This window comes from Crinia signifera, chromosome 12, assembly GCF_055691185.1.
Source record: "Crinia signifera chromosome 12, ASM5569118v1, whole genome shotgun sequence".
Classification (NCBI taxonomy): Eukaryota; Metazoa; Chordata; class Amphibia; order Anura; family Myobatrachidae; genus Crinia; species Crinia signifera.
In genome coordinates, this window is record NC_139228.1 from 59,762,585 (window position 1) to 59,786,745 (window position 24,161).

The window sequence follows — 24,161 nt, forward strand, 5'->3', positions numbered from 1 at the left end:
GATTGATAGTCTGTATATCAGCTTGCGTTCCATGTATAAAAAATGGCGTCCATTTGGAACGCATGAAAAACCCCGCAGAACGGAAGCGTGATGCGCTTCGCACGTATCATCAGAACAATAAGGGCATCACTCAAAATACTATCATTAATAGATATCAATGGTGGGATAGTTAATTATTCTTTAGTCCCAGTATATTTTATGATTGTAGGGGAAGCGGGTCAGGAGGCACTTGCTTGCGCCTCATCAGGAGAAAATGGCGTCCATTTGGAACGCAGGAAAACTCCGCTGAGCGGAAGTATGACGCGTCTTGTGCGTTCCAAGAAATTTAAAATGGCGGCGATTTGGAACGCACAGCGTGTATGCCGCTTGACTTCTTTAAGTCAGCGGCAGCTTATCTCTGTGCATCATAAGCCCCCCCGTAATATTAGCGGAGGTACTGCGCGTTGCCCTATATAATGGGAGTAATATATATATTGGTGGCAGAGCTTCATTAAGCCATAAGGCAGTAATCATGCATTAAGATTGAAACAGGAAGTGACGTTTTAGTTCTAGACCTATATATAGCCTTCCTTAGGTATAGGCTGTCATTCTGCTTTTGGATACACTAGAGGTTACTTCCTGGTCACACAGCCTTATGTAAGTACTTTTTGGTTTTACCTTTTTTTTTTTTTTTGGCTTATAATGCTCCTGCTTGTAATCATTGTCCTATATAGTTTTACTTGCTATGTATATTGATTGACTAGGTCTTTATGTTTATATTTAAAGCTGACCTGGATGTTGACATCTGCCACTGAGCGGGTGTACTCAGTGCTATTGGGACATAATACTGTTTGTTTGTATGGGCCAGTTTTAACAAGAGCGCTGTTAACTGGTGAAACGTAAGTTCCGTAGTACCTCTTTTCAGTAGCCCACTTATAATGGGTGTTGGTGCAATATACTAAAAGGGGAATTAAATCCTAACCCCCGGGCATTGTTAATTTCTCCATCTAGATATATTCCTGCAAAAAAACATTCTCTGTACCCTTTTCATTTTTGAGATACTACATAAAGGTACCTTTTTGTCAATTTATTTTTCTGTTTGGTCAGTATATTTATATGCTATTAATTGTTGTAAAAGCATGCCATATATATGTAAAAATGGTTAACAATGTGTGAGTTCTTTAAAAAGAACTTGTTTAAGAACTTTGTTGTCTCCAAAGAATGAAGGATTTAAGACATTGTTTTCTTTAAATTAAGTTTTGTTTTTCTTTAATAATGTTGTGCTGGTAACTCGCTAGAATATAGTAAGGTTTTTAATTATGAATATTTATATTCCTTTGCATATTTTTTATCTCAATGGTTTTTAAATTGATTATTGGATTTTGTCTCTCTCCATTGTCCTCCCCAACCTCTTCTTACTTTTTGTCTTTTTTAAAAAATGCGATACATATTGTTCTTGACATATTTTTACTATTTACAGTGCAACTGTATCTGTGTCAACTAAGTCATCGAATGCCCCTGATGAAGTCACGTAAATGACGAAACGCCTTGGGCCTGCTGTTGTATTGGAAAATTATACATTGTGTCAATTGTTAAATTGACTATATGTATTGTGTATGCTATATAAGCCGAAGTGTTGGCTTTTTATTGAATACATTTTATAACTGAGGAAAAAAGTTGTGTACCTTCACCTCTAAGCGCACTCTGTTCCCTTTTTGTATCTCTATCTGTCTTGAGTCCCGGCTAACAGGGGACTTTCAGAGTTGCTGCTACTTACTACTAGGGCGCAGACAGTTAGGTACTTTCCATTTTCTCATATATATATATATATATATATATATATATATATATATATATAGAACAAAACACCCCCTGACGAAGTCCTACAGTGTGACGAAACGTTGGGCGTGGCTTCCTCTTGGTCCGACGTTGAGACGTCTTGCTTCCACCTGCGATCCAGCCGGCGATCCTTCCGACTCTGTGTGTGCTGTTCCCTGGTCTGCGGCTTGACGGCGGCAGCTGAGTGACGGCGTTTCTCTCACATTGATGTCCGGGCTGTGACGGTGATATAACTATCTGGCTGGCAAGCATAAGATTTTTAAGATTTTTAACCCCAATGTATGTGAGCTTTGTTGCATAAGTAAAGTGTTGTTACATTCTGCTCATTGGTGCGTCTTCTCTATTCCTTTTGCATATATATATATATATATATATATATATATATATATATAGAGAGAGAGAGAGAGAGAGAGAGAGAGAGAGAGAGAGAGAGAGAGAGAGAGAGAGAGAGAGAGAGTCCTGTTTGTAATCCATATGGGAAACAGAACAACCGGCACCAGTCAGCAGATGATTGCTTTTTAGTGCATATTTAATGGAACAACATCCAAGCTCAGAATAATAAAGAGCATTAGAGAACACCCATCAGGCAAACATATTGAGATACATTACACGTCTCCTCGACGGACGTTTTGGTGCTAACCGCACACTCATCAACAGGGGTCATCAAGACACTGAATTCTGGACCTGTAATTTAAAGCTTACTTTATGAAGGAATGCCCTCATTGATGAAAGTGCTTGTGCATGTGGAATAACTGTGTGAAGATTCTTTACATCTAAGGTGCACAGTAAAGCATTATGAAATAGATCTTGTAGTGAGCTCAAAACTTGCGTGATATGCTAGAAAGGACAAACATAACAAAACCTCCCACGCCCACCCTGTTCAACATACAGGAGAAAAAGACAGGGTGTTACAAGTGCCCTTCTTGCACAACGTGTAACCATGTAGAATCGGGGTCTACGTTTATACTTCCGCAGACAGGCCAGACATATAAAATCAACCATGTGGTGAATTGTAAAACACCTTTCATCATATATATTATTATGTGCCCTTGTGGAAAGTACTATGTCGGCTAAACCATAGTAAACTTAAGAGTCCGCATGGCCTACACCGATCAGCGATCACAGCAAGTCTCCAAGGAAAAGACATTAACCAGCCGGTGGTCCGGCATTTCAAAAACAGTGGGCATACCTTGTCCAACTTAAAATGTAAAATCATTGACCATATTCCGCCTTTGAGCCGAGGAGGTGACAGACAGAAATTCCTAACACAAAGGGAGTCACAATGGATTTTCAGGCTGAACACAATGGCACCCTTAGGATTGAAGGAAATTATCGCTTGGAACGCTTTTGTATAATCCATAATTACCTGAGAATACCAAGTCCTCTCCTTGTCTAAAAAACATTTGTATTTTCATATATACATTACCCCTAATAGGAGACATAGGAGTAATAGCGAGGTCATCGTGTAAAAAGTAGCTCAAATAGAGGATTGTTACATATATATATAAATGTCATAGTTTCAAATGTATATAATCATAAGGAGCGCTTTGAAGTCCACATAATGTAAGTCGTCAGTAGTTGTATACTCAGTATCTTTAAGAATAGAGTCCTTTCGAATAAAGTATTTTATATGCACATACTATAACGCACTTTACCTAGTAGCTAGCACGTTTTAATTTTCATAGTTGTCGCACTTTTATGTAACACGCATCCAACAATATTTATTGTTGGTCCTATTTCAGATCACAAGTCACGGCGCACCCGGCAGACCCGGCATCAGGCGTCTAGGTTTCCAGGCAACAGCCGGACGTCACAGTGGGCTGAGCCATGGGTCCCGGAAGCAGGATCCCGCAGACGCCGGTGAGCTACACACACGCTACATAAGGTAAGAGAGCAGACTGCAGTGGTTCATTTCACTGCACTGGCACTATGTGCACTTTACAGCGCATCCTGACGAAAAGGTGATCAGCCTTGAAACGTTGAAAATGCTGTACTTATTCTCACCTTGAAAATATAATCTTTATTTCTACAAATCCGCGAGTGCCATTTTATTCCCTTGTACCTGGGCATAGGCCAGGGGAGAAGATTTGATGTACTCTAACCCTTAAGGGCACAGCGGTATATTTTATATTTGTCTGGAGTGCCGAACAAACAAGGACACTATATATATATATATATATATATATATATATATATATATGTGTGTATATATATATATATATATATATATGTGTGTATATATATATATATATATATATATATATATATATATATATGAAAATGGAAATAATAGAGCGAGCTATATCAATATCACCATATTTCTAAATAACACCTCATAAAAATAGAGGGAGAGAAAAGCTTTAAAACGCATTGGGTAAGATTTAATAGGATGAGATTTTCAGAAAGTGAGAGATTCGGTGAGAAATCTCCAGGTTTTTTTAAAGCGGCAATCATTTACACTGCTAAACCAGTTTGATTTTGAAGTGTAAATGATTGCCGCTTTAAAAAACCTGGAGATTTCTCACCAAATCTCTCACTTTCTGAAAATCTCATCCTATTAAATCTCACCCATTGTCTTGACAACTTCATCAGGAGTAAGTTCAAAGAAAATAACTTATGGGAATTACTGATTCCCTTGGAACGGGTTCCTCATTAATGTATAAATCAGGAAAAATCACAGAGATTGGTAAAAAAAACTTGGGATAACAACCTTATACAAGGTGGTACCAAAACTGTGGTCTCAAATGTGTGTCTCCTCTAAAGCAGATATCTGTATTTTAAGTAAAATTTTTTAAAATCTAACATACTTTATAAGTATTTGTTATGAAAACTTTATTAGTTTTGACTTAATTACAAAGTTTATATTTTCAATTAAGTCTGTTTTTTGGCTAACTTAAAAAAAGAGATCTAGATTTCATTTGGTTCAGTTTTCAAATGGTTTTTCAGAAATTTTCAATAATTTTTTGCAGTTTCACACGTTTTTTTTACCATTTATTGACAGTCAAAAATCTGCACTTTAATTGTATAGGTCCACCTAAAAAATGTCAAAAGGTGCCATTGTTTCGACTTTTTGAGAAAATGCTCTATATTGAATACACAATATAGTCTGTACTTTATAAATTGTGAATTTATCACAGGTCACTACAGTTATCATTACAGCCCAGTATCCTCTTGTATTCCCTGCCAAAGCTAATTGCTGATGGGGAATACATAATCTAAGTATTATTTTCACATACTGTACTTGAATTCCTCTAGTGATTAAGATAATTGAAACTGTCCTCTGCATAGTGTGTACAGTGTATTGAAGATGAGTCCTATTCATTTTTAGTAAAAAGGGCTTAAATCACTACTGTACAATCTCTGATACTTTATTCTCTTACCGTGTGAATCCTGTTCCTTTCCTATCACTTTTTTTCCTGCTTTTTTTTCTTCCCTCTTTATCTTCCTTTCTCCACCGTGTAAAATTCTTAATTTGTTTTTCATTAAAAGTACTGGTGTTTTTTAATGTTGTTTTTATGCCAAGAGCACTTCAAAATCTCTATTACTTCTATGTTTATACCACCTGTTTTTACTGACCTTTGTGAACATTTGTTGATTGCCTCTTGCCTGAATTATGTTTGACTTTTTTTTGCTCTTTACAAAAGTAAGATGAGAACTGCATTTTCAATGAGAACATAAAAAAAAAATTGCATTTTGGTTTATTTTTAACACTTTGATATTATGGCCAGGAGCCTAATGCGATTGGCTGATCTATCTGATGTAGAATTATTTATATAAGTCCAATAAAAAAACTACTGTTTGATAAATTCCCACATGGGTCCCTTATTCCTGTAATAGTTTACAATATATGCAGCAATATGCATAATTGAAAAAAAATTCTTAAAAAAAAATATTTATCAGCTTTAGACAATCATTCATTAATTAATTATTCCCAATATGCATAGTGCATTACAGTGATTTCCTTGTAAAATTGGGTCTCAGGGACCATTTTACATTGATTCCAATGTAAAAATCGCGTCGATCGCATCGCATGCGATTTGGTTGGCATGCGATGTGATCGACGTGATTTTTCCGACCCGATCAATACAATCAAAATCGCGGGCATCGTGCTAGAAAACAAGTACCCAAAAATGTATACTCATTCGTGATTGTACTGTTCTGTTGTTTTTATTTTTAGAGTAAAGTCATCATGTGAAATGCACAGCATGCAGAAGATGTAATATTTTGTTTTCATATACACCTGTGCGATAAGTTATTGTTTAAAATATATACAGTAACTATCATAATTATTATATTTCGCTCTAAACTAAAGTTTACAAAGGTTTGTTGAATTGTTTATTGAACTAATTGATGTCAACTATTTTTCTTTTAACATTACGTGTATATACATTTATATTTATGAGAATATGGGGTTAATGAATGTATGCCAAATATTTCCAACAGTTGGAAACACTTTTTGACAAGAATAGGTTGATTTTTCATCTAACCTTTTTAATATATAGAACTCCGAGTGTCAGAAATTTTCTGACACCGAAAAACACGTGTTCTTTGTCAAAATCAACCGTAGATTTTACAATTTTGTGTCCTTTTGGACAATGCAGATTCTACTTTCAACAAAGTTGGATCTGCATGGGCGACAGTGGGGCAGATGTATTAAGCCTGGTGAAGAGATTAACTGGAGATAAAGTGGAAGGAGATAACGCACCAGCCAATCAGATCCCAACTGTCATATTTCAAACACAGCTGATTGGCTGGTGCGTTAACTCTTCCAGGTTATCTCCACTTTATCTCCAGTTTATCTCTTCTCCAGGCTTAATACATCTGTCCCAATGTGCCCAAAAACGGCATATATTGTATGGTATAAGTATTATATGAAATGTTCTAATTTTGACTTCTGATAAGCTATTATTCTTTCTTCTACCATTATAAAGAGAGGAAAGACATAAAAGTGTTCAGTATTCTACTTACTATACTTATATGTTCCACATTTATAGACCCTGATCCACTGGCCATTATCTCACCTTTTTTTAAGAGGAGGGGGAAAGAGAGAGATACATTATTGTGTTTGTAGTCCACAAGGGCCCTTGGATCCAGGGGGCAATGCAGTGCATCACGCTGAATGCAGAGTATGCTCTTCTTACTTTGTTCTGGTAAGTGAGTACCTTATTCTCCACAGTGCCATATTCACAGTGACATCTTTAGAAAGCAAGGAAGTGAGTTATGAAAGAAGGTGGAGCCTGGAGTAAGAGGATTTCAAAACAAAATATTCCCTTTTTACAACGTGAATCATGCTGTTAAAAGGGGGCATGGCATGTTCTCATGGAAATAAGTGGTAAAGCATCCAGTCCACCGTTTCCGTCACTCAGGGGGTCAGGGTGATGGCGGCTGCCTCTTAGGGTGTCACACTGGTGTGAGTTGTAACCCCCTAGTGATATCACTGTGTTTCTTTTACAGCACTGGTTTAATTTTAGCAATCTTCATTGTAAGCAGTGTGGCTATGAGTATTATAGGCATTGTGAACAGAGATATGATATTCAGGGGAAGGTCAATTATATAGTAGTTACTGTATCTGTATGCAGTCTGATAATCTTAATTATATATTTTATGGGCTAATTATTTTCATTACCTGGATTAATTTTAAAGTTAATGTAATTCATTTGTTTCTTTTAGTTGACAAGGACTGAATAAAGAGCTGAATACTTTCTCCTTATCTTCAGCACATGAATAAAAATACAACACAGTTCACAGGATTAAAATATAATCTTATTTATACATTATTTACATGTTACGCAATGCATGTGAGCGGAAATATAGATAAAAGCTCCACTGGGGCAGAGACTAATATAAATGGTTATATAATTTGTATACACTGTATATTTAACTGTTAATAATATATAAAAGCAGAATGATGCGTTGATAAAAAAGTGAAAAGCAATGGTAGTCACATATCAGTAAATAAATATATAAATATACAGTATAAAGAGGGTATTAATTTCCGTGCCATATATTTCAACATTTTTAGGTTGAATTTACATTCAACCTATTAAATTCAAGTGACCAATTTTTTGACTGTCGAAAAATCTGGCACGATTGAAAAAGTGATACTGGATTGGAGAGACATGACTGAAAACCGCCCGAAAGCTGGCACAATTGAATACTAAAATCTGGTTTAATTGGCTAGCCGAAAAACAAAAAATTGACTTAGTTGAATACCCCCATAAACATTAAAATATAAGAAATACTTTTCGAGACATGCAGTACAGTATAAATGCAGTTTAAATAGATAAAAGAAAAAGAATAGTCTTAAAAGAAAAATATTTAAAATTTGTATTTTAAAAAAAAGAAACACAATCATTACTATTACAAGTTTCTATCATTATTATTATTATTATTATTATTATTATTATTATTATTATTATTACTATGCAAAAACATATATTACACTATTTCTCTGAATGCTACATATGGTACATATGGAAGTAAATGTCCATATTTTTAAAGTGGCAATCATTTGCTAGGAAAATCTAAATTTAGTTCAGAGAAAAACTCCATAATGTTGAATGTGTTGAATCGGTACATGTGTATTATCACAGCGCCCATTACGTTGTTTGCGTACTGGTGTATTGAGAATACCAATACACCACTATGCTGGCTACGTAAACTACGTAACTTGTTCTGGAGCTGTGATAATACACAATGATTCATATCCCCAGTATCCACGTGGATAGTAGAGATATGATGTTGCTAGTGGGGAAAATGTTTGTTGTGTGTGTGTGTTGTGCTTTATACTTACCCTTCTCCAGCCCAGCCACCGTGTCCATCACGATCCCCGCTGACTCCCTGCGATCCACCGATGCAAGGTCACTCCCCCCGGCAGCGTTCAGTCCACCTCCTCCGGCAGTCACTCCCCGGCGCCAGCGTTCAGTCCCCCTCCTCCAGCACTCACAGCGGACAATGTACGCAATTAGCGTAGTGCCGCGGGGGGAGCAGGGAAACCATGTGATACTCCCCCGGTGGCACTACGCTGAATTACATACATTGTACATTGCTGGCACCAGGGAGTGACTGCCGGAGGAGGGGGACTGAACGCTGCCACCGGGGAGTGACCATGCATCAGTGGATCGCGGGAAGTCAATGGGGATCGTGATGGACGATGGACGCGGTAGCCAGCCCGGAGGAGGGTAAGAATAAAGCACAACACACACACACACGATCAACAACGGTATTATCAAGGTGCCAGCTACACTGACAATGTGCCTTAGGCTACGTTGTCAGCGTAGCATAGCCTGGCGCCATGATAATACACAAGTACCTATTTATCATATTGAAATCAAATAAACCTTGTCTGTAATTACTTAATTGTAAAATTACTTTTCGACTTTTAATTTTGTGAAATATTTTATTTTTATATTTAAAAAAAAGAACATATAATGAATTGCTGAGTCTTCTAAAATGAAGAACTATTTCTCAATGAGCTCTCTATGGCGTTCTTCTTCTGGTTGTATAATTTATAATGTTATCCAAAAAATATTAAACACACTATATATATAATATACTGGATAATGTAACAGTGGTTCCCAAACTTTTTTTACCATCTGTATAGTATTAGAATTTTATCCAAGACACCCCAATGCCAAATGTTTCTTAATGAGAAATTAAGAAAATATATTAATTAAATAAGTGGGTTTAATTATGTAGTAAGGGATAGGATTAGATTCTGTCTGTCCAAATATTTTATGATTAGAAGCAGTGGCAGCTCCTACCTGATTGTAGGAGAGGGTTTGCCTCTGATCGCGTTATCAGGTCTCCCTCTCCGGTGAACAATGTCTAGATCAATCCCGGAAGATCAACATGCATAAGATTGAGACATGAAAAGGTCAACATGGAAAAAGTTGGCACATAAAAAGTTTGACATGCGTTTTTCAAATTTTTGGGGAAAGAAAATGTACAATTAGCATACAGCGTACCTTCCCATTCCTTTTTTCTAATGCCATGCTCCTGGGCAGTTTTACTACTTTACTATTTCCAATCAGAGTTCACGTGGATGATACATTTTGAAAACTTTCCAAGAACATTAAGAAAAAATCCCCTCAAAATCTCATTCCAACCTAATGATGTGTTGATCGTAGCAATGTTGAAATTTTGCCTGTGTTGACCATTTGACCACGTTGACCATATGTAAGTTGACCTGAACATTGTCTGTCATCCATCTGGATGCCACTGAGCACTTGTATCACAAATTCCAATTGTTGTTAGTTTTAGCAATATTTTCAATGACTCCAATTTTTTTTTCAAAAAGTTTTTTTATTAAGGCCCTGTATGTTATATAATAAAAGAGTTTATACAAACATGTATTTTGTACAGTTTCATTATAATATATATATACTATAAGCTACAATTGTTTAACAGCTTGTAGAAGACAAAAACTTATATTGTATCCCTTCTGTTACTATAGTAACATGATTGGTTGCCATCAACTATTTATTTTTGCATTGAGACATCCGATGTGTCATGTTCTCCATAAGCCATGTTTGTTTGCACATATCAGCATGTCACCAACAGCGTGGAGCATGGACTTCTTTGCTAAGTGGTAAACTCAGACGGCTTAGTAGGCATCGTAAAATGTTCTTGTAATCACCACCAGATTTGTGTGCCCTGAACTACTGTTATATACATTATATTATACAAGAGTTTCATCCCCTGTATCAGGTAATAGCAGCACTGCCTACTCCATTACTTCCCACCTAAGGGAAAGAACAGTGAGCTGATATTTCTCAATCTCTCAGTGCACATATGTACACAGCGGGCTTCGTACCACTGGGATGCTGTCATTAGTTCGACAGTGTGTAGGTCGACAGTCAAAAGGTTGACCGCTAGTGTTGATAGTTAAAAGGTTGACATATGAAAAAGGTTGACATGAATTAGGTCGAATTGGTCAAATGGTTGACCCAACAAAAGGTTGACATGAAAAAACGTTGCCATGAGTTTTTCATGAGCACATCGAGCACAGCAAGCCATGTGAGGGGACACGGTACACTTATACGGTTTGCATGTCGAACTATGTCAACAAAGACACCAAAAGATAGAAAAAAACACGTTAAATTTTTTCCATGCCTACCTTTTGACTATGTCAACCCAATGAATGTTGACCTTTTTGATGTGACAGCCTTGTTACTGTCCACCAATAGTGGTCGAACTTTTCACTGTTAACCTAACAACCCATATCCAGTGCCCCTGTTGATTATTTTGCTTGATACCAAACATTTAAGACATGGGGGTATTCAATTAGCGCTGATTTTGGCGACAGTCGGAAAATGTGTATTAATGGTATACAGTGCTTATAGACTACTTTCACCCATTGGCATGCTGCACTTTTTATTTTCTTTCATCATGAAAACAAAACTGATTTGCTCAGGAATAAAAAAGAAAAAGATACGCAGACTGAATTTAAGGATGTTTTTCTCCGGTTGAATCTGTAACTCTCCAGATAGGATCTGCAGCTATCAAAGAATGAAATAAGGAAGTTAAAATTATGCAAATTCAACGCTCCCACAGGAAATTGAATTAGAGTTCAGTATCTTGGTTTAATTTGTATTCAATTTGTCATAAAATCATATTCCACAGAAAATACAATATGAATGCATGTAAAAAGAAGCATATTTTTGGGGTGATTCAACACCGCTCAGTAAACAGCTGCCTACAGAGTGGCTTAACGCCACCCTGCCGAATGCCCTTGATATATATAAGTTACTTGAGTATTCCAACATTTAGCAGAATCACAGACAAATTTTTATTTACTAAGGTGGGGGATCTATTGAAGATGGGATGTTGCTATGGGCAACCCGTCAGAATCTACTTATTTGTTTAGCACCTTCTAGAAGATAATAGACAGAAACTGATCTTAGTAAATAACCCCCAGAAAGATTAGTGCACTTCCAAACATGTGCGTCATCATGAAGGTAAAGCTCTCAGACCAAACATGGATTTGCAACCTTGGTCTAGATGATCAAGGGTTTTTAAACTCAGTCCTCAGGACCCCACACAGGTTACGTTTCCCAGGTCACCCATCAGATGCGCTGTGTATCACTAACTGTCACATTTTAAAATCCAGAGGTGACATGGAAAACATGAACTGCGTGGGACCCCGAGGATCGAGTTTGAGAACATGTTGCCTAGATTGACATCTCTTCCAAAATGAGTATACTTTGTGTTACAGGGGTTTAGTTATCATGGAATTACAGGGGTAAATTTACTAAGATGGGATTTCTATTGCAGATGTGATGTTGCCCATAGAAGCCAATCACATATATCTATTATCCTCTAGAAGGTTCTAAAGATATAAGAAGTAGAATCCCATTTTCAATAGAACTCTCATCTTAGTAAATTGACCCCAATGTCTTACCAATAAGAGATGAGAGTCCAGATCCATGGGACAGCAATTTCACAAATTTTAGTTTTATGGCGAGGTTGCAAAAAGAAAAAAAACTGTGGTTGAAAAAAAAAACACAACATATTTTATGATCCGTAACCCACAATAATATTCACCAGTGGTGGCATATTCTGTAGCCCGATGAGTAAACCACTTTGATTCTCATGGAATTTTACTGTATTAATCCTTAGATTACTCCTATTCTACATCTACTATTGTAACTTTGAAATTGAAAACTGCATTGATTTTGTGATTACTGGCAACATTTTTTTATAGATCAATTTGTCTTTATTGAATTCAATTTGAATTTGAATTTGAATTTATTGATTGGCAAATTACTAATCGAGTGGTCTTTCATTTCCTTTGCTGCAAATGAGGCACTAGCAGAACCTCCTCTAGCATTATCAACTGCTGTGTTACAATATGTAAATGCTGATTACATTGTGTATTTACTTAGTTTGTTTCATTTAATTTTAAAAATGACAGATTCAATACATTTCTCAATAATACACGCCACAACAATACCCCTATATCTAACTGCATTAATCATCAAGAAGCATTTCTAGGAATTTACACATCAACAAAATGTGATCTTGATCATCTTTAAGAGTAATTAGGTTTTGCATTAGGCGAGTAGGTTCTAATTAAGCTACTGAGATATACAATATGACAGAGCTCATCATAATCCCTCTGCAGTTCAGAATTGTACCTAGCAGCAGACGCTGCCTTTTATATCATCGGCAGAAAGCTCGTTGAGAAAACGCTGGATATAGAAACAAGATACGGTCACTAGGTCTACAAGCATTGGGTTGACACCACTAGGTCAACATGCATAAAGGTTGAAATGGCTAAAGGTCGACATGGGGTTAGGTAGACAGGGTCATTAGGTTGACAAGAGCATTAGCTGGACATGGGGAAGGTCAACAGTCAAAAGGTGGGCATGGGGTTTTTCACTTTTTTTTAGCCAACATGTGCCGACAGGATTATAAGTAATGTTATAAAGTACAGACCATACATTTGGTAAGCAGATTGCCACTTATTTAGCACCTGGTACTGTTTACTAGCACACTGCACCCAACCTGCTTCCCACAGTTTTATATTATAATTTTGGGGTTTTTCTTTTATCACAATACTTTATACAGGTTTATTATGGTAACACCCCAAAAAACTTCAGAACATTGGGGAATGATTGGCTTCAAGTGAATACCCATTTTAGACATATTACACGGGTACAATCCCAGGTTTTTAAAAATCCTGGGTCCATCTCAGGTTTCAGTCAACTAAAATCCCGGGTAGAGCCATTCAGACATATGCTAGTCCTGGGATAATGCACGTGCACATGAAGAATCCTGGGATTTTGGCTTATGATTGAAACGGGTATCACAATATATATATATAGCTATATAGAGGGTGGCCATCAGGATTGGCAAAATAGGCAGGGCCCTTTCTCCCCTATTTGAACCTCCTGTGGGTGCCTGGTCAGCAATTCGGTGTCCAAATCACTGGCCACACGACTCTACCTCTACATTGCTTCACGGGGAATGGGAAGTTTGTGTATAGAAAATTATACTTGATAGACTCCCGTCCTGGGACCGCTTTCTGTCCAGGCTCGGCGGTCCGGGATATGATCATTAGGTTGACCCTATGAAGGTCGACATGCATTTGATCGACCACTGAAGGACAACAAGGCTTAGGACAATACCGAAAATAAATCAGCATGGCTACAGTTGACAGGGTAGGAAGATTGACATAAGTTTTAGGTCAATAATGGGAAGATCAAGAATCAAAAGGTAGACACGAGTTTTTCAAGTTTTTTTTTTTGCCAAAATGTGCCGATGAGCGTTATTTCATATTATGTTATTAATTACAGCATGGTTGTAGAATAAAAAAGTGTGTTGGGCACAATGAGGCACTGTGCCCGAAGCATGGTGAGTGCAGATGGTGTCCATGTTGACTATGTCGACATTCAGGACAAAAAATTGAAAAACTCATGTCGAACTTTTGACTGTCGACCTTCCACGACCTAATGCTTGTGTCAACCTTCTGACTCTGTTGACCTTAGTTATGTAAACCTATATCAGGTGTCGACCTAAGCCCTTTCTACCGAATGCATGTCAACCTATGACCTAGTTGCCTTGACAAAGACCCTGAGAGGGTAGAAACGCGTTGGAAGCAGCAGCCTGGAGTGTATCCTATCACTGTATTCACAGACAAGGAGAGAAGGAGTTTGCAGGAGGAAAGGAGGGAGCACTTCCATGCGGTGACCTGAGCGGCACTTGTGGGACTTTGTAGTAACAAGCGCATGGACAGTCCAGCAATAGACCACCCACCCGCTCAAAGAAACTCACTGTCAGACGGGGCGAGAGCAGGAGGCGCACACCTGACCACAGCTGATTGTGATCTGCGCACCGGAGCAGGAGACGTGCTAACAGTCTCTCCAGCTCCCACGCTGCTTTTTCCAGCAAGAGAAGTCAGAAGCACTGAGAGGCAGGAGAAACCAGGGGGCTGCAGTGGCAGAGTAACACCTGGATAAACATCTCTCCTGAGAGGACGTTATCTAGAGGGAAAGGGATTGCATGGACAAGCACAGTGGCAGTGTGTGAATCCGTGGCATCCCCAATCCAAGACGAGAGGTCCCCCACCAGTGTGCCGACAGCGGAAGGGTGAGAGTGTTCTCCTTTTTTCTATTTCGTGCTCCAGGCCTTGCAAAAGGTTTCTATAAACTGTGCAAAAAAAGCTCATAGGAAGACACCCGGGTATTACAACTTCTTCCATGAAACTTTCTTTTTGGGCATAGCTTAGTCACCTAGAAAAGATCTGGCTTGTTACATCAAGAACCCTCTGTTTTCCCTATGATGCAGAGACTGTGTTATGCAAGGAAGTCTTTTTCGGTATTTTTTGTCTGTGGTTTTTTATATGAAAGTGACTTTTTAGATGTAAAGTTTTTCATGTTTTTTCTGAATAAATACTTTTTATGAATCTTTAAAAGAGGAGTGTACTGCACTATTTCCTGAAAATAAGGACCATCCAGTTTACACTGACTCCAAAGATCTAGCGCTGTGCTGAAAACCTAAAAAAAATAATATTTTTTTGATATTTTTTGATCTCTTTTGATTTTTTCCTCTTTTCAACCTATGACCCATACCCGGCGGTCCTACCTATGGAATCGTCTTTTTTGAGCATGAACAAATATTTTATACCTTTTAATTTCAGTTAATGCTACAGTATTTACTTAAAATACTACACTATTAGGTACATGTCCATAGTGTACTTCCCTAGATAACATTACCTTATTTATGCTATTTATAATTTTACATTCTAAAATTGTCTGTAACAAGTTGATCTTTTTGAACTTTCCCTTTTGGGGCAAATGTCTTGTTATTACATTATGGAACAGACCTCCCATTGCTGCCCATACATTGTGAATGAGCATGGAAACAAACCAACACACCCATGTCACAACCATGACAATCCAACGAGTCTCACGCGTTCCAATTACATTGCACGATTTGGCTACGTGGCTGAAAAATTTGATGAGCTACAGCTAGCCAAAAAATTTGCACTAATTTGCGGGCGTTTTTTCCCATTTTTGAGTACAACTTCGGGTATGCTTTTTCACTTTTTTTTTAAAGAATCAGCATGGGTGTGAATGGACCCAAAACAGTTTGAAAACGCCTGCAACTTTGACCAAAAGTAGTTGAAATCATGTGGATCAGCTGTATTTCCAACACGCCCTAAAAATGGCCGAACAATGCCGATTTTTACCCTAAGTGGTACATTTTCATAGGGTTTCTAAAAATGCTATAATTTTCTAGGATGCAACAGGGGAATGATAGAGAGAATCTGATTGGTTGCTATGGGCAACATCACCTCTTTTCATTTTTAGAAGCGATAGTAAATTTACCCCTAAAAGTTCTATGCAAAATGCTTATAATTGATATAAAACAATAATAATAATAATAACAATAATAATAGCAACCTAATTATAAACTGCATATATTAGCTCATTAATATATTTAAAAATAATAATTTTCTAATATTTCTCAGATTCGATTATTATACATTATATACGTGTATTCTCTCAATTACAAATTTAAGCTGTTCAATTTTTTGTATTGTAAAATAATGTTTTGTTATGTCTTCTTGATTTATTTTATTGTAGATTTTCGCAGTTTGAGTCAAACCTTTATGTATTGTATTACTATTTCTTTATGTAAATAAAAAAGATGCTATTTAAACATTAAAGAAAAAAAATGTGTTAATATAGTCTGGTCACATCCTGAAATTCTTAGTGGAATTCTCCACCCACCATCTCTTATCAGCAAAGTTCTGTTCCCAATGATTACTTTGTGTCACAATGTAGATGTGTTGTCTCCCTTTTTTTTTTTCTTTGTGCATTTGATACTTTAGGTTTTGTTATTGTATACCACTGCAGGAGAAGGATTCTTGGCATACATTGTTGGCAGTGTTGCTCGTCTTTGAGATACTGAAGATGCACTTCATAGAATATATCATTTAGATTAACCCTGCAGCTGTGATAATGTAGTCCTCGGTTTATAAATTTGAGTCCTAAACCAAGGACAAACAAACCAAAACAATAACATTTCTGAATGGATAGGTAAGCATGCAACTCCATTTTTTTCTATATATGGATCATCTTGAAAATATAATCATTCAATATCATACAGAGGCTCTCTGATGATTTAGACTAGATGAGACATGTTTTGTTTTAATTATATTAGAGCTATATGAAACATCTGAAACTCAATGATTTTCATTTTTTTATTAATTATTATCATCATTGCCATCATTAATTCCAAGCTGACATCACCTAAAACCAGTGGCAGCTTCTACCTCTTTCAGGGAGGGGGGGGCTGCCTCTGGCCGCAGGCACCCCCTCCCCCTGTCACCGCTGCTGCTGCCTTCAGGTCCCCAGCGCCTGTCCTATGATGACAGGCACCGAACTGGCTCATGAGCAGTACAAACATATGTCTTCGGCAGCAGCCCGTAGAAGTAATCAAGGTCCCAGCGCCTGTACAATATAAGTTACAGGCACCGGGACCAGCATGTGTGCAGTACCGATATAGGTACTGCGCATTTGCCATTTTTGCACGGCAGCCCACAGCAAGGCATTCCGGAGGGAGGTAACACCTCCCAATGGGACTGCCTTTGTGACTGGTAGGTCGGACTTACAATAGGAAGTCATTGCCAGTCACAGTGAAGCCAGTGCAGTCTCACAGACTGCATCAGGCTTCACTATAGAGGCAGATTTTACCTGGGGGAGCTGCATCCCTGCAACTACAGTTTAATGCCAAAAAATGCAAAATCATGCACTTGGGTCTCAAAAATCCAAAGACTAAAATGGAAACTACTGAGGAAGAGAGGGATCTATGTCACTATTTCAGAGTAATTAAAGGCAGGTAGGCAATGTAACAAAGCAATGAAGTCAAATGCTTGGTTGCATAGGGAGAAGTATCAGCAGTAGAAAGAAAGAAGTAAAAATGCCACTGTATAGGTCATTGGTACGACATCATCTAGAGTATTGTGTTCAGTTCTGGAGGCCATATCTCCAGAAGGATATAAATACATTAGAGACTGTACAAAGAAGGGCAACTAAAATGGTGCATGGCCTACATCACAAAACATACCAGGAAAGACTAAAAGATCTTAATATGTATACTTTAGAGCAGAGAAGAGAAAGGGGGACATGATAGAAACTTTCAAATATATCAAGGGTTTTAACAAGGTACAGGTGGGAGACATTCTTCACAGGAAGAGGAGCAGCAGAACACGAGGACATGCACTGACACTAGAGGGAGGAAGATTCAGGGGAAATGTGAGGAAGAATTACTTCACAGAAATAGTAGTAGATAAGTGGAATAGCCTCCCATCAGAGGTGGTAGAGGCAAATACAGTAGTACAATGTAAACATGCTTGGGATAAGCATATTTATATCCTTACAAAAAAAATAAGGATCAAATATGGTTTGAGGTAACATGTTTAAAAAATGGGCAGACTAGATGGGCCAAGTGGTTCTTATCTGCCATCAAATTCTATGTTTCTATGTTAAATAAACTACTTAATTGCAGCTGCGGGCTCTCTTTTTCAGAATATTCATTGATGCGTGCTAGATCAGAAGATCAAAATGTCACATTATATTCTGCATCTTCTCTCGATATGAAGTTACCTATTTCAGGCCTAACAACCCTGAGTAAAGTTCATTTGGAAAAATGAAAAAAAAATAATTCAAATAAGTAAATAAATAAATAAACCTCAATGACAATAAGGTATGATACATTGGGGAAAATGTACAAATGGATACAACAGGGAATGGCTGTATTCTGCCAAAAATATGAATGGTGAATAGGTAACATATATTAAGCTGCTGTATTCTCATAATTTGTAGTTTCCATAGACGGTTGTATGTGACTGTTGTATTACCGCCCTGTGTAAATAAATAAATATTAATAACTTAATAAATAAAAAAACAGAGTGCTTCCCCCCGCCCTGCAATAACCAGCCCCAGGCTCATTGAGCTGGTCCTGGTTGCAGAAATACAGAAATAAAGGGTGGAAATAGTTGTGGTCCCCTTGAATTTCAATAACCAACACCAGGCTCATGGGCTGGTCCTGGTTTCCAAAATATGGGGAACAAAATGACTAGAGGCCCCCCCCGTATTTTGTAAACCAGCACTGGGCCCAAACAGCAGCAGGCTAATGCCACAGCTGGGGGATACATTTTACACACACTCCTCCAGCCACAGCATTAACCCTTGGCTCGTCAGCCTTAACTAGGACCCTTGGGGAGTGGGGACCCCCACTAATGAAGCCCAGGGCTGTCACCGGTGCCCCTTGGTGGTGGGTGTAAACTTAAGAATAATAAACTATTGGGTTATGATGAAGACCTACAAGTCCCAGCAAGCCTCCCCACATGCAAGTCACAGCATGTGGAGAATTAAAGGGCTCACTGGGTCTGTAGTTCTTGTTGTTCTGCAACATAACCAATAGTCAAATAAAAGACACCCACACCATGAAAAATAAATAGTATTATACACTAAAATCATTCAAACATACTTACCTATAGGTCCACCATAGACCAGTCCACTTCTCCTGTAGAAATTCATTATTAGCTTTAAAAGGAAATTATACTCGCCATGTCCTCCACTGTCATTTGCACCCTCTTCATTCCAAAGTAGGCAATCCACAGGTTAAAAAATAAAAAATGCAGGCCCGACACCATACAAACTGAGAAGCTGCAGGTGTGTTTACACTTTCAGCTTCTCCCTGAATGGAGGGATTTCCTATTGACACCATTCCTCCCCTAGCCAATCATCAGCAGGCTCCGGGGGAGCTTCACAGCTGATTGGCTCTTCATGGCTCCAATTTTTAACATGTTCGTTTATGATGGGAACAGCTCATAGAACTCATGTTAATCTTTAACATACAGTTTGTGTCTATTGAGCCGCAAACAGCCAATCAGCCGCAGAGCTCTCCCAGAGCCCACTCCTGATTGGCTGGAGGAGGACCTGGTAAATGACCTAAACCTAAAGCATAATATGGAAAATTTCCCTCTGAGAAGGGTGGACAATACAGGAAGGAGAAACTACATTTTGCATACCCACCTTCACTTCAGTAAAAGGATCTGCTTAGTCCATACTTGCCTACCACTTTATTGTCCTCTCCAGGAGAAGCACAAAGAGGAGACTCTTCAAATCTATTTGGGGTGCAGAACCAAAGTGGCCTGTCATTATGCCCTGCCCCCATCAAAGAGAAACACCTGTGATTTGGGGGACCATAGGTGGTAGAGCCAAATTACACCATTCATTCTTTAGTCCCGCCCCCTTCCAATGGCCTCTGTGATTGCTGGTAAATGTGACATACCAGTCATGACAGCAATGGCATGAGCATAACATTTGCACAACCTCCCCTCCAAAAAAAAAATAATTATGACGCCCCCCTTTCCTATAGTACCTGCTTGTTGTTAGGGGTTCTGTTTGCTGTCAGGAGATCCCCCACCATGGCTATGCTGCAAAACTGGGGTCCCATTAGGAGGTGCTGGTTGCACTTTCCCCTTCATACTATTAAAATGTCCCTCCAAAAATGATCACCGCCTCCTAAGCATCCTTAATGACTGTCTTCTCTAAGGCTGCCATTTTAGGAGGGACATCACTTCCATTGTGCTGCTCCTCAGACCAATTACTTGTCCTTGGTGTACTGACGGCAGTGTGGCAGCCTGTTACAGTTTCTCCACAGCATTCCAAATACCCACAAGCCACCCATGCCTCAATGCATTTATAGGTCTCTGAGGACTGTTGCTATGCCAATGAACAGCAGCCCTAGCCACACCCTCTCCCTTGTCAATTTGCATTTTTTGCTCAAAAGTGCTGTCTACCCTATGGGACAGCATTTTTTTTTTTTTTTTACAAAATCCCTTTGATCTACGATGCAGCATGTATCATGCAAATCCAGAGTCCCTCCTCCTCCTGTACTACATTGCAAATGTTTGTTTGATACTTTACATTGTGCAAATAGGTTTTTTTTTCACTAAGTAGGGAGTTCTATTTCAGATGGGATGTTGCTATGGGCAACCTATGGGCAACCAATCAGATTCTATAATCTTCTAAACGGTGCAAAATAAATAATAAGAAAATCCTGATTGGTTACCCATAGCAACATCCCATCTGAAATAGAACTCCCATCTAAGTAAATAATTGTGTTGTTGTTCTGCCATCACCTTCTCAGCATGTGATCAGTGCCCTGTCACCAGGGCCGTTTCTAGAGGCGGACAAGTCGTGCAGCAGCCCGGGGCGCCAGACGGCTTGTCCGCCTCTGTTAACAGCCGCCCGGCAGCACCCCCCAATGCCGCTGCCTCCCTTTCTCCCCAGCCGCATAGAGATGGGTCGTTCGCGAGCGAACCAGTTCTTTTTGAACAGACCCGTTTCTAGAACGAGTGAGCCGCTGATCCCCAAAAGGTGATCCGTTTCAGTTATGTTTTCCATTACAATCCATTTTCCTGATCTCCGTGCTGCCACCTGTGGATCCCGACTCAGCTTAATGATCCGTTGTGCCCATCTCTACAGCCGCAGTTGATTTCCCAGGGGAGGGGAGCACATCGCGCGTCTCTCCTTCCCCTCGCTCACTGGGCTGTCAGCCAATCAGAGGAGCTTGCGGGCCGGCATCCAATCAGGAGCCAGCCCGCAAGGTATGAATGGCTGACGGCTTCAGGTACACAGTGAAGGGGAAGGAGCGACGCGCGATGCGCGCCCCTCCCCAGGAAAGCATCAATGGCAGAGGCGGGGGACTGGAGGGGGAGACCAAGGGCCACAGTGAGTTGTGCTGCTTCTGGCACTGTGGGGGCATATGTTTGGCACTGTGGGGGCATATATGTGGCACTGTGGGGGCATATATGTGGCACTGTGGGGGCATATATGTGGCACTGTGGGAGAATATCTGGCACTGTATGGGCATATGGCAGCAGTGGGGGACTGGAGGGGGAGACCCAGGGCCAGAGACAGTGAGTTGTCCTGCTTGTGGCACTGTGGGGGCATGTGTGGCACTGTGGGGGCATATGTGTGGCACTGTGGGGGCATATCTGGCACTGTATGGGCATATGGCAGTGGTGGGGGACTAAAGGTGGAGTCCAATGGCCAGAGACAGTGAGTTGTGCTGCTTGTGGCACTGTGGGGGCATATATGTATGGCACTGTGGGGGCATATCTGGCACTGTGAGGGCATATTAGTAAACGGCATCAGTTGTACGGCAGTGGCGTGTGGGGCATAATGTGTAATAGGCATTACAGTGTGGGGAGCATTGTGTAATTGCCATCACAGTGTGGGGTGTAAGGGGCATAACAGTGGGGGGTCTAATTGGCATCATGGTGTGGGACACAATGTGTAATTGTCATCACGGTGTGCAACATAATGTGCAATTGTCATCATGGTGTGCGGCGTAATATGTAATTGTCATCACGGTGTGCGGCATAATGTGTCTTTGTCATCAGTGTGTGGACGGATAAATAGTGTATAATGATTTAAGTAGTCTGTCATTTTTTGGCCTTGATCTGTGAGGCGTACTAGGTCACTTTGTGTGCCTTTATATTTTTATGTCACTATGTGGCCTTCAGCCCGCCAACTTAAGTGCGGGAGGACAATGACAATAACTGCGGTAACCAATGTCTGGACAGGTTGCGAAAGTAAGATGTAAGGTAATTGTTTTCCTGCTAGACCATGTCCTTATATTAAGCCACACCCCCTTTTAAAATAAACCACGCCCCCTATTTTTCTGCGCGCGCCGAAGGTGCACGCAATTTCTTCTATATATTTGGTGCGGGAGGGGCATTTTTATTTCTTTGCCCTGGGAGCTAAATTGTCTAGAAACGGCCCTGCCTGTCACTCCCAATATGGATTTGTACGATGGTTGGCGAAGGCTGTTAGCATTTGTCTTGATAATATATTGCACAACGTTGGATAGCAAAATATTAAAGGTCTTTACTAGAACCAGGCTGCTCGCTCTATTTATGTAAATATTAATAGATGAAGCAGAAGAGGATGGACATTGGGTTAACTGTGCAGTATATCCATTACAATGCGTGAGAGAACGTGAAAAGCAAAGCAATTAGATATAGAGGAATGTGCAAGTAGCTGCTGATAGTAAAGCAGACAAGCATGATAAGCAGATATCTTGTTGCTCCCACTTGTTTAAATGAGAGTATTTGATGTGCTTGTGGATCGATAGCACACCGACATAGTCATTCTCAAGTATTTAAGTATCAGTACCTCTACTAAAGTCATTTATTTTCCTGTGAAGCTGAAGTTGTATTTCTGCACTAACATTGCAATTAAAGTTCATCTCAGAAACCGATGTGACAAAGAGTCCTCTGAGGGACTGCCTGGTACATATCACTGTGAGACTTATCTCTATAGACCGATGTTCTGCCTACTGATGGAGTATACCTGACACAATATAGTAGAGATGAATTGGTCTATAAAAAGTATATTTTTTATTATTTTTATGAAAAGTATTTAGTCATAGATTCAGGGCCATCATATCGGGGGTGGGGTGGGTGGGGACTGACAGGCAGTGCCTGTTTAACCAATAGGCTGATTAAGCTAGAGCCTAGGGTGCCAGGACTGGGTGGAGAGGGGGCTTGGAGGTGACAGCCATGGAATTAAAATTAAGGCCAAAACATACTTTTCAGCTAACAAACATAACCCGATGCACTGTGTGTGTGTGTGTGTGTGTGTGGGGGGGGGGGGTAAAGTTATTAAGGTGACTGCCAGATGGCTGTGCCACTGTAACTTTCTGATCGAACCATTACTTTACAGATAAATCCACGTTCATTATAGTAAGTGATTCATCAAATGAGGTGCGTGTGGGAGGCTTACACATTCCTGTCTCAGCGATCATCTGGTGAGACGGCGCAATTAGGCATTCCAGCTCACCAGATGATCATGGACCCAGCTATATGTACATTGTGCTACAGCACCAGCTGGGCAGCCTAAAGCCAAAGGGAGAATTTTACTAAGAGTTCTCTTTCACATGGGTTGTGGCTATGGGCAACCAACCAGAATCTACTTTTTAATTATTTAGCACAGGCTAGAAGATAATAGATAGTATCTGATCGGTTGCCCATAGCAACATCCCATCTGGAATAGAACTCCCATCGTAGTAAATTTACCCCTCCGTCATTAGGGAAATAGACAAATGACCCAAACATGGTTATTTATCAATGTTTCTTCTGTTTTACGTGAAAGCTCATGTATGGCATTTACATAATCTCTACATAGATGTGGACCTATATTATGTTAGGCAGCCCAGTGCCAGCCTATAAATTATAAACTCTTTACAAAAATTACAGAAACAAAGAGCAAAGGAAAAAAACAAAGAGGGGGAGGAGGGGGGAAGGGAGAGTGGGA